This window comes from Macrobrachium rosenbergii, chromosome 20 (genome assembly GCF_040412425.1).
Source record: "Macrobrachium rosenbergii isolate ZJJX-2024 chromosome 20, ASM4041242v1, whole genome shotgun sequence".
Taxonomy (NCBI): Eukaryota; Metazoa; Arthropoda; class Malacostraca; order Decapoda; family Palaemonidae; genus Macrobrachium; species Macrobrachium rosenbergii.
Window position 1 is genome coordinate 45,989,878 of NC_089760.1, and position 20,717 is coordinate 46,010,594.

Sequence of the window (20,717 nt, forward strand, 5' to 3'; positions counted from 1 at the left end):
TGAATACCTTGGCCCCATGCAAGGCACCTGTTAGGTCCTGCATGTTTGGCAGGGGATAGTGGTCCGATGTTTTCATTAGGTTCAGCCGACGATAGTCCCCACAGGGCCTCCAGGAACCGTCTGGTTTCCTCACCATGTGGAGGGGGATGCCCATGGACTCGATGCCCTTCTGCAGATACCCATCCTTTCCATCTCGGCAAACGCTCGTTTAGCATCTTGGAGTTTCTTGGTTGGCAGGTGGCGGAACTTGGCATGTGTTGGCGGGCCTGTGGTGGTGATGTGGTGATGGATGATGTGCTTGGCCTGGGTACCTGGCACCTGACGCAGTTCTGGCTTGAAGACATCTGGGAATTCGTGGAGGAGGGTGTTGTATTTGTTTGATGAGATGGAGCATACAGCGGGCATTCCCAATCCGGTGGAGAGTGGTCAGGAGCGGGAGGTTCTGGTATCCAGCAGGCATTTTCGGCCGACGTTTACTAGCAGTCCGTGATGTGCGAGGAAATCGGCACCCAGTAAAGGAAACTTGACATCCACAATGACGAAGGGCCATTCACATTTATGGCCCAGGATGGATATTCTGCGGGTCCAAGTTCCGTAGCAGCAGATGGGGCTTCCATTTGCGACCACTAGCGTGACTGCGGTGCTGGACATGCAGTCGCAGTCCTCCTTTGATGGCGGAAATACCAACTGCATAGCCCCGGTGTCAACCAGCATCTGTTGTCTTGATATGGCGTCGTGGATGAAGAATCCTACTGGCTGGGGTTCCTTAAGGTTTGCGGCCACTGCAGTTATGGGTGGCCGCCTTTCTAGTTTTTTTGTGAAAGAACAGGGGGCTCTGCCATTTTTGGTATCACTTCCGAACCTCCGATGGAAGTAACACCAGGCTGAATTTGTCCTCGTCTTCCGCTACTGCGGCGTCACCTTCTTCCTGTATATCCCATTCATGTCCCCCACTTCAGCTTCTTCTGCCACCAGGCTGCAGGCTGCAGGTGGTGCGGTGTGTTTGGAGGTCTTGGTGGCCTCGTGGAGTTTATGTGCGACGTTCAGCAATTTGTCCATTGAGAGGGCATCTGCTTTCATGATTTGTGCCCTCACCTCCAGTGGAAGGCATTGCAGGAATATTTCCTGCGCTAAGCTGGTCTCCCTCCTCCGTCCATCTGAGTCGACGCCCGGCAGCATCAGGAGACCTTGTAGTTCGTCCCAGGGGTCCCTGGGTGATGCGTCCCCCAGGGGCTGGGTCATCAGGTCGAGGGTGCGTTGGGCTCTCTCTGGGATGGACATGGAGTATATGTCGATGAGTTTCTCTTGGACTTTGCCTGGCTGTGAGTCCAACCATGGGGTGATTTTGTTGAAGACCTCCTCTGGCAGCATTGTCATGGTGACGTCCGCTTTGGTTTCCTCATCCGTGATTTTTGCTACCTGGAAATGGACGTCTGCCCGCAGGAACCAGGATGCGGTATTTTGCCACGAGAATGGTGGGAGTTTTATTGCCTGGCTTATTGCTGCCTTCGAAGGCAAGAGGGGGATGCAGAGGATCTGTGCGTCCTCAGAATGACTTTCTACCTCAGTGTCTGACATTTTGCCTCACACCAAAACGCGAAATAAGCGCCGTATTTAGTCTGTTAATGGTGTTTGGGGCTAGTCAGAAGTCAAAACTATACGCCGTGTGGTTCCGTTAATGACTTCTGAATATGGTAGACGTGAATCGTAAATGGCAGGGCCAAACTGTGCGAGAATGCTAGAACGTTCCTGAAGGAGGTATGCCATAATTGGTCCATTAGTGACTTGGGTGCTCTCTGAGGAAGGAGCTTTCAGAGGCCTAGACTAATTGTCGCCTTATGGTTCCATTAAAGGCTCTCTGAAGGTAAGCAGCCGTAGTGAGTCCATTAATGGCGAAGCCAAAACCGCTGTGTTTACCGTCGCTCCTCGGGTCACCAGTTGTGAGGCCAAAGAGACAGAACTGGGTACTGACTGATTTATTTGCCTGGGCAAAGGTATACTTAGCAGCGTGCAGACGGAAACGAAGTGCCTGACCTTCGATCACCGTGACCATACGGTGAGTGAGAGCAATTTGTGTTTGTTAACAGTCAATCAAATAACAATAATAAGAGACATAATGTACATACAGTGTAAAATATATATTGGCGAAATGCCAGGAAATTCTACATACAAATATATACATGAGATTCTCGCTGCGTTGATAGATGCGATACATTCAGTCCGCCAAGTAAACGTAATGACATTAGGTAGATATCTGATTGCGTGAAATTCATGTACGGTAGATATCTGAAAGAGTTTCAGATAACCAACTTTCCATTGCCAAACTAAAAATCTGTCTATAAAAACAACCATTCAATTAAAAGTATATCATCCATTTTTTCTTATAGAGAATGTAGCAAATCATCAACGGGAACTTTCTTAAACATTGAAATAATATCAAAACTAATCAACCTGCAATTTGTATCTTTACCTTTCAGCTTTGTTATAAGGTCTTTCGTATATTTAATATGTGCCTCTGATATATTTCTTATAAGCGAATTTAACAGACAGGCCCGCACCCAGAGTTTTTTACAGGGGGCGGGTCATTTTTCCCAAAACTGGACCTTTTCTTCTATATATGTCATTGCATATATAGGATGTACAAAATGAAATACTTGAAAATGTTATTTTGGTTATATTAAGAAGAAAAACTGCGCATATGGTCTATGCCCTTCTACCCGATTAGATGTTATTCAAAGTACTGACTTTGGTTAACAGAATCTTCACAGAAAATATGGACTCCCAGATTTAATTTTTTTGGGGGTGGGGGTCCTTCGACCCTCCCGACCACCCCCTCGGTACAGGCCTGCCAGAGAGCCCAACCATTTTGACAAATGATCAGAGGCTAAGCCCAATGAACTGATAATGGGCCTTATTGGTTGTTTGTTGACCTTTTTATGAATCATTACTGTGCCTTACATATAAGGAAGAGTGACATTTAAGTCCAGAGACTGTCTCGGCTAGTTCATGGTGGGACTTTAACAAAGATTTCGCGGTACTATTATAATGCTTATTAACCTTACCGGTGGGATCTTATAGTTTTTCATAAGTATCATGTGTATGTGTGTGATGAGGAGGTAATGAAATTTGAAACCAAAACGTAAGAATGGAAGTGCCCCCAAAAGGAATGAAGAGCGTCCGTGAAGTGACCGCCAAAAGGCAAAAGCTTTGAACAGACTATCAGCTGATCTTCAGTCAGCTGATGATGTCAACAACATTAACGCTGGGGTGAGACGAACCATTTTAAGCTGTTTCACCCATTTGTCGTCATTGTTTCGTGGCTCAGGTTACTGTAGCATATCCAGAATTATATAGAAGGTCTGTACCACTTATTACAGCAAAGTTCACTGATTGTGCAATAAGGTTTTTCGAGTCATGTTTGACGTGATTTTCAGGACGAGTTATGCATTTCTTGTTAACCTACCCAAGCCCGACTATGTATACTATAGGGCTTTGGAGCCCTTCATGGTCTCTGGCAGATAAGGTCTTGTTCGCGAAGAGAGAGAATGAGTGGCCAACAGAGGTAGTTCTGTACAGTAACTACTTCTGTAGCCTAGTAAAAGTTAAGTATACCTTAAGTTTAACCAGACCACTGAGCTGATTAACAGCTCTCCTAGTGAGGGCTGGCCCCAAGGATTAGACTTATTTTACGTAGCTAAGAACCAGTTGGTTACTTAGCAACGGGACCTACAGCTTATTGCGTAGCCTAGTGACCTGCCAATCTGAAGGTGACCCAGGCCTAAGACATTGGGTCCTACCTGATGGGGCACTGCCCTGCAGGACCTCCTTCGGGAAAACTGCATAGTTGGCCACTTTGTTTCTTTGTATCACGAGTTGCTTGGGAGCAAGTCAAAGACATTTATTTAGAAAGGAATGCATCCTAACCTCACCTTCCCTGGACTTCATCTCTTCAAGGCAGATGTCCCTTGACCAGGCATTGAGCAATGCCCCCCCCCCACAACATTGTGCATAACAGAACAATGTGTGTGTGGGCTAGTCTGTAGTTTTGCCCTTCCCTCAACCTTCTCTAACCTTAATGGTATGATTCTTCCAGGGGATGCCCCACATTATTAGTTGTTCCTACACAATATACAAACCGTCGGTCCTTGACAATAGGAATTACTTTCAGCACGGCTGGAAACGGCCATTTGACTTTAAACAAGGTGATGGAGTACGTAGTTAACCACCAACTAGGGGTGGGAGTGCCGCCCACCTAGTCGGTATACACACTTTGCTTTTGGCCGTTGGAGAGGAAGGAGGTGCGTTGCCATTCGACTATATGTTTTTAGGTATCAGTGATTTGCTGATATATGAATATAACGTGTTATATATGCAAACACAACTCTTTGTTTGTTCCAACATGGTTTACAAACCATCAGTCCTTTACATTAGGAATTACTCACGTGAAGCTGGACATGGCCATTAATCTCTTGAACAAGGTGGTTAAGCTGTAACTACCATCAGGTAGGCGGGGAATACCCGCTTGCCCGGATGTAAACATTCTAGTTTGCTTTCGGCCATCGTGCATTGCAGATGGATTTTCGGATCTCTTTTTCTGACTGTTGTTTAGCTCTTTATTATCCTGGTGGGACCTTTCTGTATTTTTGTGTGTACATTACGTGTTTGATTTTTATTAATACAAACCCATGATTTGTGATAGCCTTGCATAAGCCGTCGTTTCCCTGCGACTGTGTCTTGGGTTTGATGGCCAAGGGCATATTTAGAGGGGTGTATCCGAGTGGTAATGCTCTCTTCCAGTAGCCCTTTATTTAGATACTGAAATCGTTCCCCTGTACGTTCGGAGATTTTAGATTGGGACGTGATATCTTTGCTCCCCTACATTGATGGGGACGTAAAGAGTTCACTCCCCTTTTTGGGCTCCCACCCTCCGTGTACAAGGGCATGACTACTTCCTTTCTACTTGTGATGAATGTTGTTTTTGCTGCCTGTGCTTTTCTCCCCATGTGGCAGTAATCTCCTTCGGTTGATTATCGCTCATGGCCCACCTCTCCTGCTGGTCTTACTGGCAGGACAGGTAGGAGTCTCTTTCTCCTCACCTGTTCTCTTTTCCTGTCAGTTGTTCCGAGAGGCACGAGACGGACAGAGAGAGAGCTCCAATGAATTTATCTTCAGAGTTCGGCTGCCTGGCGTGCTTTGGGTATAGGTCCCCCAATTGTCTCGTAGTACAACCAGGTAGCCTAGGAGGGTTTCTTGGGATCTGTCAAAGTCTCCCTCCAAGGAGAGAGGTACAGGATTTTCATGCTTCGGAAGCAGCGAGGGTCTTCCTCTTCAAGTTGCAATCATTCTCATTTTTTAGAGAACTTCGTGCTGATTCATCAGCATGAGGATCCCCGGGACAGGACCGCAGCTTCCCCAAGAATAATCTTCATCACTCGCAATCCTTGCAGTTCCCAAGGGGCCGAGAGTGTCGGGGGCCCACCGCGGTCCTTGCTTGTGAGAGCCTTGACCTGATGAATTCTTTTCTTCGAAGGTGTTCATGCAGGTCGAGACACCAAGCTTCTCCCCTGCCTTGACAGAGTATGAATTCTTCTTGCCTTGGAGGGTCTTGCCAACTGCAGTTATGTGGGCAATTCTGGTGCTAGGAAGAAGGACTTTGTCCCTATTCGGATCTCCGGTTTCGTAAGTCCCTAGTTGGCTTGACCCTTAGGAACGAACCTTTACTTGCCAGATACCTCAGTAATCAAGGTTCATACCAAGGCACTACCTTGTCCTTCGGACAATGGCCAAGATCTTAGGGTCTTAGTCATTTCGACTCAACCTTGAGTTCAAGTCAGCTCCCAGGCTTCGGAAGAAGATTGCGGAACACATAGCCCTCTTCTTCTCTTCTAGGAAAGTGCGCATAACTGTGTCTCTTTCCACCCTCTTTTCCATAAGGAAGGAGGGAAGAAGCGAAGAGAGAAAGAAGTATTGACCGGGAAGAAGTTCTACTGCAGATGCCTGGATGAAATGATACTTATCAAGTCTCTGGAGCTGGCAGCAACATTGCCAAGACCTGGGAATGGATTCCTTCAGGAGAAGTATCTATTTCCCTTGGGTCTTGGCAATTCTTTTCAGCAAACTTCCATCCCGCTTCCTCCCCAGTGCTCCCGATTCGGGAAATGCCAGCCCGGCTAGAGCTAATCGTCTCGGTATCTTGTCATCTTGCAGACGCTTCCCCATGGTGGAGAATGGAGGTCTGCTTCCATTCCTCTTCAAAGTATGAGGAAAGAGTTAGGCTAATGTTTGATTGAAGGAACATTCAAATATGCTTGTATATTCCCCTTATATTGTGTGGTTACTTCCGGATTCACCAATCGAGGGATAGGCGCACACCTGTAAGACTGTCTTGAAGTTGTGTGACCGAGACGATTAGTACCTTCTCATCAAAATCCTGGACTCAAGGCAGCCTTTTGGCCTTCCGAGAACTTAGGATGACTTTTGTGACACTCAGTGGTTTCGTTGAACAACAAAACCACAGTAGTGGCATTTGTCGACAAACAAGAGGGAATCGTTTTTTCCTCCTGTTTCATCTGTCGACATTTGCAGGTACTCGAGTGTTCTATAGTACACTCAACAGCTTAATTAGCCAGATGCATTCCTGGTGGGGATGTATTGGTAGGCGAGCTTGACCTCGGGTTTGGATGATTGGGACGGAACGTGCTGTTCACTCTTTTCTTCACGAAGATTCACGAAGAGACTGCTCGACTGAGAGATCCCTACCATCTTTCTGTTGTCTCCCCGCACAACGAAGTCGGTAGTTTCTCTCGCTCCTTCGTACCAGACCCAGGGGCCGCTACGGTAAGGCATGCTGTGTTTTTGGGAAAAATCAATATCTACGTTTTTCCCTCCATATTTGTCTGTTTCGCTAGGGGCTCACAAGCATTGCTCACTCTGAGTTACAGACAAATGCTGGAAGACTCCACCTTTCGCCCGACCTGATAGCCCTGCTTCCAAGGCATTGAGAAGTGTTCTGCTTGACCCACCCTCCTGTAGCAGCTAGACAAGAAGCTGTTCTTCAGGCAGTTACCCTGTGTGTTCAGGACTGGGAGACCTTCCAGCTTTCCTTGCAAGCATAGGCTTTCTCGCCAAGCAGCAATGGATATACTGTACAGTAAACCCCCGTATTTTCATATCATTTTCATGACTAAATGCAAATTTTGTGATAAAACTATTAAAATACTTGGGTATAAGCATTTTTGGAGGGTTTTTCTTGTTTTTAAACTATCAAAATAGGCAGTTCCAAGTGTTTTTAGAGGGGTTTTAAGTATTCGCTGATTTTAGCGATTCGCTGAGGGGGTTGCGGTACTCATCCCCGCAAATACAGGGGGTTTACTGTAATTTGTATTTTTCCTAACATACAGACATGAAGGTCTCTTAATGGCCCACCTCAGCCACCCCTGATTCTGTTGCCTGGGCAAAAGGCAAAGTGGAGTGGAGATGAACGAGTGAGCGGGGCTTCCCCCCTACCGTTAGTAGTTAATGACCTTGTTTTTAGTTAAACAGCCATTCCAGCTCATGTTCACAAGCTAAATCCAATTTAAAGACCTTCAGGTTTGTATGTAGGAAAAAACAAATTGTTTTAAAATTTGCTATATTTGTGTAGGAGCAAATAGCAGATTTGGATGTTAGGAAAAATACAAATTACTCTAAGATTTGCTATATTTGACCATGAAAAAGAATGGCAAATGAATTTTATCAATTTTTTTGTCACCATTGGAGGAATGTCTAAAAGGTAAAATGTGATATCTTATAGAGAGGTGAGCATATTAGGACCACTTCTTATGTATTATCTCATAAGATAAGTGATTTCATGAATGTATGTAACCATGTTCAGTGGACAGGCACAGAAAGAAACCAGATATTCATATGAAATGAGGTTAAAAGTTTTGAGTTTTAGTTACTCGCCACAGTATGGTAATTTGAAAGGACATTTCTTATTTATCTAAGTTATGGTAGCAGCTAACTTAGATTTATTGTTTTGCTTTTTATCTGACACTTATGTAGCAGATAAGATAACATTTATTCTTTACAGAGTCTGTATTTGAAGGCCTTGTAGTGAAGGCCCTAATAGAATTAAAAGTAGTTGGTGGTTATTCAACATCAATAGGTATGTGCTTGTGTTTTTTTTGCATAATATACTCATTAATTTTCATTGCTGAGGTATTTGAAGAAAATGAAAGTTGAAATCACACTTACAATTAAACCAACTGATACTGTAGTAACAAGTGATAGTATATTTACTGAATACTAAGTGGTAGTATATTAACTGAATACTCTCTTTATTTTTGTAGCTAAATGTAACAGCTTGATATGGTATGACAAGTTTAATTGATTTCTTTAAATTAGCTTGAAAGAGCTGTTTTGTTGGAATCACTTTGGTTTCTAGTTTTTCAAACATGTGGAAAAATATAGTGCAGTACAGTACTGTAAATATACTCTATAAGAAAAATTCAAGGTTCCAAAGAACACTTATTCTCTAAGCACTTTTTCTCTTACATCTCAACATCATTGGTGTGTCAGTATGAGTGAATTGATTGCTTGTACAATTAGAAAAGATAGGAAATTAAATAGGTTATAGTATTAGAGGTGGTTCATTGGGTTTTGGTTTGCTTTTAAAAATAGCCAGTACAGTATTTATCATGAAAACAAATTTGTTCCAACAAAAATAATTTCTTTACATAGGATTTAGCTTGTAATTGTGAGCTTGAATGGCCATTGAAAGTTACTGACAAGGTAGTAAACTACTGGCATGCAGGTGAAAGCCCCACCCACCTGCCAGTCTGCACCCTGCTTTGCTTACAGCTGACGTTGAGTTCAGATGTCTTTCGGGAGTCTCTGCCTGATTTTTGCTGTTTGATCTTTTGAAGATTAAATTTGAGTATCCCTTTCCCATTTTGGTTTTTGACTGTGTGTGTTGTGATTTTCAAACCCAAGATTTTGCCTGTACCTGTACAGTATAGGGAATTCATTTAGGGCCAATCCAGAGTAGTGAGTTTCTCTTTGTTCCAACACAATATACAAACCCTCGGTCCTTTACATTAGGAATTACTTTCAGGCGTAGGCTGGAAACGGCCATGAAACTCTTGAGCAAGGTGGTTAGGCAGTAACTACCGCCAGGTAGGTGGGGATACCCACCTACCCAGATGTAAACATTCCAGTTTGCTTTCGGCTGTCATGCGTTGCTGACGTGTTTTCGTTCTCTCTGCCCGACTGTCGTTAAGCTCTTATTATCCCATTGGGATCTTTCTGTATTTTTGTTTATATATACGTGTGTTTGATATTTACTAATACAAACCCACGATTTGTGATAACCTTGTATAAGCCGTCGTTCCCTCCCTGTGTCTTGGGTTTGACGTGCAAGGGCGTAACTGGAGTAGCGTAACCAAGTGGTAATGCTTCTCTTCCAGCAGCCCTTTACGTAAATACTGAAGGCGCCCCTGTACTTTCGGAGATATAGTTTGGGATTTTCTCTTCACTCCCCTGGATCGGGACGTAAGAAGAGTTAGTTCCCTTCTTGGGCTTCCGCCTTCCGTGTATAAGGGGCATCACTAATTTCTTCCTACTTATGCTGAGTGTTGCTCGCCACCTGCACTTAGAGAAGTCTTCAGTGGAAATCGGGCCGAGTGGGAGGTTGCGGGCGTCGTCGATAAGTTCCGCTTCCACGGCACCCTTGGTGGCCTCCACTCCGTCCTTTTTTCTCTTCCCGTAGGTTCTTCCTTCTCCCCTTTAGTAGATCTCTCCCCTTCGCCCTCTTCACTCGCTCGTTGGGCGAAGACCAGGGGCGGGGAGCAATCGGGCGACCTCATCTAGAGTACCTCCTCCCGCTGCGTAGGGCAGTTCCCCTTGTAGCGCGAGGAGCCTCCCTCTACTAATCATCTTTGCTTTTCTTTCAGGTTGACAGTGAGCATCGCAGAGACAGCAGTAGTTGGCTGGATATATCAAAGAATATCTCGCCTGAAGCAGTCCTGACATTCATTCAGTGTTGCTTCGGGATCGACCACAATACCTGATTAGATGACATATTTCCACGTCGGGATCTCTCTGACTCTGTTCCCGCCAATGTAGATCGATCGATGTCATTGCTGGTTTTCATGTATGCTGTTGCAATGCCTCCTGCATATCTGTGGTCCATCTGCTCCTGCTGTTCCCTGGGTTATGCTCTTGTCAACTCGACGACAGTCTCTGGGCTGCTCTTCCTGGTCTCCTGCCGCAGCCGCCCCTGATCGCTCCCTGTCGCTGCTGGTGACTTTCAAATGACATTCTGTCCGTTGCAGTAGCTCCTGCCTTCCAGAACCGCCAACGTTCAGGCTCCTGCATCGGATGTCCTGATCGTGCCCACCATTCTTCTCCTAGTGATCGTGCCCGCCACTTCCGTTGTGTCCCCTCAAGTAGTTTCCTTCACGTGGTGAGGGTAAGGGGCCCTGGCTTTTCTTCTTCGTTCTTCACGAAGAATAAGAGCCCGCCTGACGGATCACCTACAAACCTTTCGATTTAAATGGCGTGGATATTTTCACTTTCGTACAAATTTCTTGGACGTGGTAAATAGGAAAAGGTATCATAGCTGGGATTGGGTTTATATCTGAAGCTAAATAGTGAGAACCGTGGCAGGACCATCAACTGCCCGATAATGTTCGGACCTGAGTTTTCAGGCGGAACTATTCTACTGGGACTGGACCACGGATTCCAGGGGGTCTAGTTCTGGGAATAGGACTCTCGCATTCTGTCCGGTTTGCCCATAATGTGATTAGGGTGGGGATGATTGTATTCTAGTAATGCTCTCAGTCCTATCAAGCAGGTTGGCTTACACTTGAGCCACTCTAATCATGTTGTGCCACCCCCTTTGGGGTAGGGTAGGGAGCAGACATTTGGGAGTCAGTTCTCACTTGTGCCATTATAAAATATTTTCAATAGCTATATAATACAATGGAACGTAAATGGTCTGCAGACCAGATTACACCTAGGAGAAATACAACGATTACTAAAAGAATACGAACCTATGATATTATGTTTACAACATGTCAACAAAACAATATCAACAATAGGTAAATATACCTTAGCATCTTCATCTAGAGAGGAAGAAGGAAATTTAGGTACTGCTATATATGTACATAACAAAGTATGTTATGACAAAGTACCTGTAAACTTTAATGATCTGCAAATATCGAGTATCAGAATACTGAATAAAAAAAGATAATTATGTAATTTATAATTTATACAACCAACCCAATAAAAATTATGACTTAGACAAACTTAAAGAATTACCTAATAACACCAAAGAACCTATATTAATAGTAGGTGATTTTAATGCCCATAACCCGATGTGGGACTGTAATTGTACAGACTCAAATAGAGCAGGGAGTAAAATAGAAGAATTCATAGATTCATATGACATTTGCTGCATAAATGACAACGAAATCAACACATATTTTTCTAAAACACATGGAACATTTTCCTCAATCGACTTAACTCTATGTACAACAAAAATAGTAGATAGATTAGATTGGAATACAGTTGATGACCTGCATACAAGTGACCATTTCCCAATATTAATTTCATTTTTACAAAATAACCCCACCAAGCATGTCCTCAATATAACATTTATAAAGCAGATTGGGAGCAATATGAATTCCACACTAGAGATATCCCACCATTTGAATATTCAAAAGACCACAATAAAACTAATAAATTTCTTGTTGATTTCATTACAAATGCAGCTGATAAAGCAATACCAAAATCCAAATCTCATCCAACAAAACACAAAGTCCCATGGTGGTCTGAAAAACTAACAGAATTAATAAAAGTAAAACACCAAATTGGGAGACGATTAGATAATTTGAATAGAAAATTCAGTAAAATAAATAAATCATTACCGATATTAGAAGAAAACTTGCAAAAACTGACTATATTATTATTAGAAATTAATACATTAAAACCTCTATATAACAAAGTATCTGCAAAATTTAAAAGAGAAGTAATTCAAGGAAGAATCATTTCATGGAGAAAATATGTATCAGATCTCTCTAATAATACTCCCATACAAAAATATGGGAAAATTTAGGAAAATAAATGGTACCCATGTTAAACCACCTAGACATGCCATAATAAAAGATGGGAAAAGAATACTTGATCCTAAAGAAATAAGTAATGTAATAGGTGAAAGTTTAGCAAAAATAAGTAGCGACAAAAATTTAGATGAGCATTTCTGAACTAGGAAAAATAATATAGAGTTAATAACAATAAATTTTGAAACCATAGAGGATATTTATTATAATAGAAAGTTTAATATGGATGAGTTAGAATTTGCATTGTTGAACAGCAATAAATCTGCCCCTGGAGGTGACAGTATTTGTTCTGAAATGATCTGCCATTTAGCACCCTTTGGCAAAGGCATACTTATTAGAGTTTTATAACCACTTATGGCTTCAAATTTATTTTCTAATGAATGGCGTAAAGCTATAATTATTCCTATCCCCAAACCAGGAAAAGATCCCAGTAATGTAAACAATTACAGACCAATTTCTTTAACTAGTTGTCTATGCAAATTACTAGAAAAAATGGTAAATGCTCGACTAACATGGCACATTCGAGAAAACAAAATTTTGACTCCCACTCAGTTTGGATCACAATGTAACAGATCGACACTGGATTCTCTATCTAACTTAGAAGATCACATACGAAGAGGATTTGAACGAAAACAAATTACTATAGCCGTGTTTTTTGACATTGAAAAGGCATATGATACTACATGGAGGTATGCAATATTAAAAAAAACGTTATTTTACATAAAAATAACATCCGTGGACATTTATCTATGTTTATCCAAAACTTCTTAACAAATCGCAGTTTTCAGGTGAGAATTGAAAATGGTGTTCCACAGGGAAGCGTCCTTAGTGGCACGCTGTTTACTTTAGCAATCAATGATATCAGTAATAATCTACCTATTGGTATTAAAAGTAACCTGTATATGGATGATTTTAAATATATATTATTCAGCATCTCGAATAAAACATGCAGAACGAATCATTAATAAAAGCATAATAAAAATAGATGAATGGGCTTTATCTGTAGGCTTTAAATTTTCCATAGATAAAACCTAAGCAATCATGTTTTATAAAAATAAAAAGTGGAAAAAGGAGAAGAAATAGACTTGAAAATCAGAAACCATAGTATACCAATTGGCCAAACAGCAAAATTTTTTAGGATTAGTATTTGATACTCACATGAACTGGAAAGCCCACATAACATACATGAAATCAAAATGTAAAAGAGCATTAAACCTAATTAAAAACTATCAAACACTACTTGGGGAGCCGATAGACATACCCTTACTTTATTGTATAAAGCAACAGTGCTGTCTATTGTTGATTATGGATGCGAAATATATGGATCGGCATCAGACATGTGGAACGCTGAAAACGGTAGACCCAGTTCATAATGAGGGCCTTAGAATATGTTCAGAGCTTTTCTCATCATCACCAACATCATCTTTACAAGTTGAATGTGGTGAACTACCTTGCTGTCTCTCCATAGAGAGTTAGTAACAATGAAGAGTGCTCTGAGAATTCAGACAAATGATTCTCCAACCAAAAATTATTTGGATTAAGAGATGTGTTTATAAACAATCATCCACCTTCTATCCCAATTAGAGCTAATGGCCATTGTTTGAGTCGCTAAATATACATATACAATTACCTGTAATAATAAAATCGCCTCCTCCTTGGACAATGAATAAAATGAGAATTTGTACACTGCTTTTTGAAATATTTATCAAAAAATCATTCATATACTCCAGAATACCATAGACAACATGCAGCAGAGCATATTATCCGAAAAGGTCCACATTACGCAATATATACTGACGGATCTAAGTCACAATGTTTGGAGTGGGATATGCCACAAATCCCAAAACAAAACTTATCAGTTCTCTCTCCCAGACAAAGCTTCTGTATTTACAGCTGAGTTATGTGCAATAGTATCGGCCATAAAAATAATAAGAGAAGTCTCATATAATAATTTTGTAATTTATAGCGACTCCAGAAGTGCTATAGAAGCTATTCAAAGCTATAATAAAAAAAAATAATATTGTACAACATATAAAGTTCTCTCTCCATAAATTGTATAATAAGGGAAAAAATATTGAAATATGTTGGATCCCTGCCCATGTAGGAATTAAGGGAAATGAAGAGGCTGATAAAGCAGCTAAAGAAGCGGTCCACATGACAAGAACAAATGTAGACATCCCTATCAGTGACTATACAAGATATATAAAAACAGTCCTTGTAAAAAATGGCAAAATATATGGAACGAAGAACCTGAAAATAATAAATTAAAACAGATAAAATCTAGTGTTGGAAAATGGAGTTCATCATATCAGAGAGAAAGACAAGCACAAGTAATTCTGACACGTCTTCGAATAGGCCATACTCCCTTGACACATGGACACTTAATGAACAGTCCATGTGGCCCTCTTCCCAAATGCCCAGATTGCAATGTGCTGATAACAGTTAAGCATATACTGTGTGAATGTCCAAAATATAACCTGCAGCGATTATCAAATTTTGGAAATAGACTGATAGAAGAAATTTTGTCAGAATCTTCAACGCTTTTTCTCAATAGCACCCATTTTAATGTTTATGAGAAGCTGCAAATTAATTGAAAAATAAAAAAAAAAAAAAAATCAGAATAATGAATTTTAAAACAAGTAAATTTTATGATTTTACTAATTTATTTTGAATTTTTATATACCTTTTAGTGAGTATGTATGGAAGCATGAGTTTAAATGTGTTTATTGTATGAGTGTGTTCCAGTATGAAATGCCTCCTGTATACCTTTTACAGCTTTTAATTTCATTTTCATTCATCATCATTGACAAGTGACTTATTAGGGTCCCAGTGCCCTGGCTTCTAGCCTAGACTTATCATTCCATCCTAATCTGTCAAGCCCTGCCTGAGAGCTGATGGTCAGCTCAGTGGTCTGGTTAAACTATTTTAATAATAATAATAACTTCCGTTGTGTTCCTGCCAGCTGCCCTGGAGATTACGATGTCTGCCATCCTGCAGAAGGTGTTGGCGTGAAAGGGAAGGAAGTCGCCTTGTGGAAGTGACGTTCCTGGCCATTGCAGTAGCTCCTGCCCTCTGAACCTGTGCCGTAGCTCCTGCATCGGCTGTTCTGATCATTCCTGCCGCTTCTGGCGGTCATGCCCGGGGCCGCTTCCGTGCGTTTCTGCCAGCTGCCCCAGAGGTTACGATGTCCGCCATCCTGTAGAAGATGTCGGCGTGAAGATGTAGGAAGTCGTCCTGTTGAGGTGATGTTCCTGGCCGTTGCAGTAGCTCCTGCCTTCCGAACCACTGCCGTAGCTCCTGCATTGGCTGTCCTGATCATGCCTGCTGCTTCTCCTGGTGGTGGTGTCCTGGCTGCGTCCATTGTGTTTCTGCCAGACTACCCTGGAGGTTACGATGTTTCGTGTCCACCATCCTGTAGAAGATGTCAGAGTGGAGGTGAAGGAAGCCGCCCTGTGGAAGTAGCCGCCGTCTTCTTCATCTTATCTTCAATTTCGTCTTCTGCTGCGTCTTCCCTTCCTCTCCCGAGGCCCAAGGGGGTCCCGAGAATCAGACAGACCTCTGTCGGCCGAAGGAGAGAATGCTGCTTCTTCCCTTGATGCCCTTGGACGTCTAGGGACTGCCTCCTTCCGAGGAGGCAGTGGGTCTCTCGTTGGCTCTTCCCGACCTTCGGGTTAGGAAACCACCGCATAGCCCTGGGTTTTGTGTTTGAAGAACTTGGCGAGCGCGCAGACCTCAGTTTGCGATCCTGTTCCTGAGTCTTAGAGATTCCACCTCTAAGATGTGGGCTGCTTCGGGCGCTCGTTCGTGAGCCGCTCCGAGTGCTCGAGATTCTATGGAATATCGAGTATCCCAATCTGGTCTGGGGAGATTTTCCTCGGCCCAGTTCAGGAGCAGTGCGAGAGAAAGGGCCGAGACACCCAGGTGTCTCGGCTCCTCTTCCTGCCAGCACCGCAAGCGCTCCCCGAGTGTTTGCCAGTGCTCGGTCAGGTTCCCAGCCTGGTATCTCGATCCTGTCGGTTCGAACATCAGAAGAAGCAGGGAAGAGATTCACTTTGGAAGTGCTGCGGGACTTCTAAGGGACTGGCTCTTCCGGGAGACAAGTTTCTCTCGTTGGCTCTTCCCGCCCTCGGGCGGGAACCGATTCTCATTCTCCTGTGGGATCTTGCGTTCTGGGGGCCGCGAGAGCGCGGCCTCTCGAGGCCTCACCCTTGTTGCCAGTCTTGGAAGTCTGCGTCTAAGACTGGTTCTGTGCTTGGCTCTTTCGATCTATTGGGAAACAAAGCAGCCGCTCCCGATTTTCGGAAGTCTCGTGGGTAGCTCGAATTCTGTGAATCACGGCGCTCTCCTACGAGAGGCACAGGACGAGAGAACACCCAGGTGTCTGGTTGCGAGACACCCAGGTGTCTGGGTGCTGAGACGCCAGGTGTCTGGGTACCGAGACGCGTGTGTCTCGATACTGCCCGCCAGCTGCTTCCAGGTTACTCGGGTGGGCTTCATTCTTGTGTCTCGAACTTTAGGGTTTGAGCATGCAAGATAGCAGACACAGAATTCCCCTTTGAACCTTCTTCTCGAGGGGCCTCGGCCTCAAAGGAGTTTAGAGTTCGGGAAACTAGCAATTGTTCACAGCAGACAAGTCCGGCCTGCCCAGTTACGAGACTTGCTGTTCTCGGCACTGCCAGACCGGCTCGGCTCGCCCCTTCCCAGTCGCACGCATCCAACCACCAGCTGGACGCGTTCTCGTGATCAGGCTCGGCTTGACTTCGGCTTTTTCCATTCACTCGCTATGCTCAAGTGAACTTTTGCTCTTCCCAGGAAAGCACTTTGCCACCACAAGTGCTCTTCTTTCCAGTCCCTTCGGTTGATCTGAGAGGCTTATCATTACTGGCAGGACAGGTAGGGATAGGTTCTCTTCTCCTGTTCTCTTCTCCTTTTGGTTGTTCGAGACAGACAGAGAGCTCCGACAAAATTTTCTTTTGGAGTTTGGCTGCCTGGCGTGCTTTGGGTATCGGTCCCCCAATTCTCTCAGATTATAACCAGGTAGCCGAGGAGGGTTTCATGGGATCTGTCAAGGTCTCCCTCCAAGGGGAGAGGTACAGGAGTTTCACGCATCGGAAACAGCGAGGGTCTTCCTCTTCAAGTTACAATCGCCCCAGTGTTCTCGGAGAACTTTGCGCCGACGAATTGGCGTGAGGATCCCCGGGACAGGACCACGGCTCCCCCAATGAATAACCTTCATCACTTGCAACCCTTGCAGTTCCCGAGGGACCGAGAGTGTCGTGGACTGCCGCGGTCCTGGCTTCCGAGAGCGTTCTCGACCTGATGAATTCTTTTCTTCGGAGTTAATTCAGGTCAAGACACCTAGCTTCCACCCCTGCCTCGACAGAATATGAATTCTTCTTGCCTCGGAGGGTCTTGCCGACTGCAGTTTTTTGGGCAATTCTGGTGCTAAGAAGAAGGACTTTGTCCCGATTCGGATCTCCAGTGTCGTAAGTCCCGAGTTGGCTCGACCCTTGGGAATGAACCTTTACTTGGTTCTGCCTTTCTCTTTCAGAGATTTGCCAGATACCCCGGTAATCAAGGTTCGCACCAGGGCACTGACTTGTCCTTTGGACAATGGCCAAGAACTTTGGGTCTTAGTCATCTCAACTCGACCTTGAGTTCAAGCCAGCCCCCCTCGACTCCTTAGCTAAGAAGTCCTAGGCTTCAGAAGAAGATTGCAACTGCTGATGCATGGACGAAATGATACTTATCGAGTCTCTGGAACTGGCAGCGACATTGCCGAGACCTGGGAATGGATTCTTTCAGGAGAAGTATCTATTTCCCTTAGGTCTCGGCAATTCTTTCCATCGAACTTGCATCCCGCCACCTCTCCCGTGCTCCTGATTCAGGAAATGCCAGCCGGCTAGAGCTAATTGCGTCGGTACCCTGTCATCTTGCAGAAGCTTCCCCATGGTGGAGAATGGAAGTCTGCTTCCTTTCCTCCGTTCTTTCCTGTTCGATGTATGAGGAAAGAGTTAGGCTAATGCTTGATTGAAGGAACCTTCAAATATGCTTGCATATTCCTCTCACATCTTGTGTCTACTTATGGATTCACAGATTGAGGAATAGGCGCACACTGGTAAGACCTTGTCTTGAATTTGTGTGACCAAGACGATTAGTACCTTCTCATCACCGTCCTGGGCTCAGGGCAGCCTTTTGACCGTCCAAGAATTCAGGATGGGTTTTGGGGCACTCACTGGTTTCGTTGAACAACAAAACCACAGTAGTGGCATTTGTCGACAAACAAGAGGCAATCGTTTTTTCCTCCTGTTTCATCTCGACATTTTCAGGTACTCGAGTGTTGTTCTATTGCACACTCGACAGCTCAATTAACCAGATGCATTCCTGGTGGGGATGTATTGGTAGGCAAGCCTGGCCTCGGGTTTGAGTGATCGAGACGGAACATACTGCTCACTCCTTCTTCATGAAGATTCATGCAGAGACTGCTCAACTGAGAAATCCGTACCGTCCTTCTGTTGCCTCCCTGCACACAAGTCGGTAGTTTTTTCTCGCTCCTTCATACCAGACCAGGGGCCGCTCTGTTGAGGCATGCTGTCTTTTTGGTGAAAACTCGATATCGATGTTTTTTCCCTCCATATTTGTCCGTTTCACTAGGGGTTCACAAACATTGCTCACCCCGAGTTACAGACAAATACTTGAAGACTTCACCTTCATCTGACCTGATTACCAAGGCATCGAGAAGAATTCCGCTTGACCCAACCTCCTGTAGCAGCTACACAAGAAGCAGTTCTTGAGGCAGTACATCCCTGTGTGTTCAGGACTGGGAGACTTTCCAGCTTTCCTTGCAAGCACAGGCTTTCTCGCCGAGCGGCAACGGATATAACTGGATATCCCTTGAAGTCCTCTGCAACACTGTCCCAGGGACTGGATCTGTCTTCGCTGGTGGTGTCGTTGTCGGAACTTCTTCTTGCGTCGGAGTCGCTCGTCAAGTCTGGACTTCCTTGTCTTCTCCGCCGAGGGTTGCTTCTCTCCCTTTCATTTGTGAAGAACGTAGGCCCTTGCAACCTAGTCTTCTATCTGAAGTAGCCTTCGTCTCCTCAGTCGAGAGTTAGCTACGGACGAGAAGCTTCTTCAGTCGTGCTGTCCCAGGGAACTGTTTCCTGGGTGGCATGCGACTCTCGTTTAGGGTTCCTGTCCGTGCTCTGTACACGTCCTACGAGAGTCGTCGGATAGAGATATGCCCTCTTAGGACCATCTCTCATCTTACCCTGGCCTTGGCATAGAAGATGGAAGAACAGGGATGGGGATCATACCTCGACTCCTTCTCGGATGTTGTAGGTGGACTCTGAATCCATTGGCATCAACTGTCAAGGCCGAGTCCTTCTTGTTTCCCTCCTCCTTGGACTTGGTGTCGATGATCCAGATCATTCGTTACTTTGTCCTATTGGGAGCTGTGGTACTTTCCGAAAGGCTTGACATTCCTAACCTGGATGTCGTCAGCGTTTTCGCTAGTACTGTCTCCCCCAAGGAAGAAGTGTCTAAGGACACATCTTCCTCCTGACTTCGTGAAGCAATCAAAGGAGGTACTTGGCAGCTGACGACGACGATACCGGTACCTTTCACCCGAGAGCTCACGAAGTCAATGGCTTGGTCCATCCCTCGCATTCCGGAAGTTTCTGTCGGTCTGGAAGAAAGACGTGATCTCTTAGACCACACTCTTGTCTTCTTCCTTCAGTCTTGCCCACAGGCCCTTGGAACCCTTTTTCCTTGGCTCTGTGGTGGCTGCTCAACAAGTTGTGTGTCTTACCCAGCTCCTTCAAGAGGATGAGTAGCATCTCGCCTAAGGCATTGGTTCTGGAAGTGAGAAGGATTCCGAGAGTGACTGGCCTCTCTTCCTCCTACTTCCCCGTCCTCCAACGTCTCCTCCATAGGGATGAGAATAGGACTTGAACCAATAGCTGCTGGAACTGGCACTGATGCGGTAAGACCACACATCGAGCACCCGTTCTATTTTTCTTATAGAATCATAGGAGCAGTTCCGCTCCTTCCTCTAGCAAGGGGAGGAAGGAGAGACTGGCAATAAGGGAACCCTATCTCGGCTTTTCCTTACTGCCTCCGACTCTAGATTCTTCCAGCCTATTTCGTAGGAGTTACGTTTCCTCACTCATGTGAAAAGGTCTAGTATCTGACATTTGATCTTGCAGTTCATACACTCCGATCATATGTCAGAGGCATGGTACTCCTCTTTGCTCTTTTGACCAGGAGGAGTAACCCAGGTGTGTAGAACTCCAGTCAATTCAGGAGACTCACTCAGATTCCTCCCTCCAACCAGTGAGTCTTCCTAATGTAAAGGACCGAGGGTTTGTATATTGTGTCGGAACAAATAACAATTTTTAAAGTAAATTGTATTTTTCCTAACTATACAAACCCGAGGTCCTTTACACTTTATGCCCACCTCATGCCACCCCTCAATCTGAACCTGGACCGAAAGGCAAACTGGAATGTTTACATGGGGGCAGGTGGGTATCCCCGCCTACCTGACGGTAGTTACTGCCTAACCACCTTGCTCAAGAGTTTAACGGCCGTTTCCAGCCTACGCCTGAAAGTAATTCCTAA

The 20,717-nt window shown here is 44.4% G+C and overlaps 1 protein-coding gene across 1 annotated transcript in view; it reads left to right on the forward strand.

The window, feature by feature from the left end:
• Positions 1 to 3,062: 3,062 nt before the first annotated feature.
• The window catches only part of LOC136849330 (long-chain fatty acid transport protein 4-like), a 431,083-nt gene continuing 413,428 nt past the window's right edge, over positions 3,063 to 20,717 (forward strand). The window contains exon 1 of the mRNA XM_067122690.1: positions 3,063 to 3,357. The gene's annotated coding sequence lies outside the window, so the exon portion shown is untranslated. The remainder of the gene's footprint in view (positions 3,358 to 20,717) is intronic.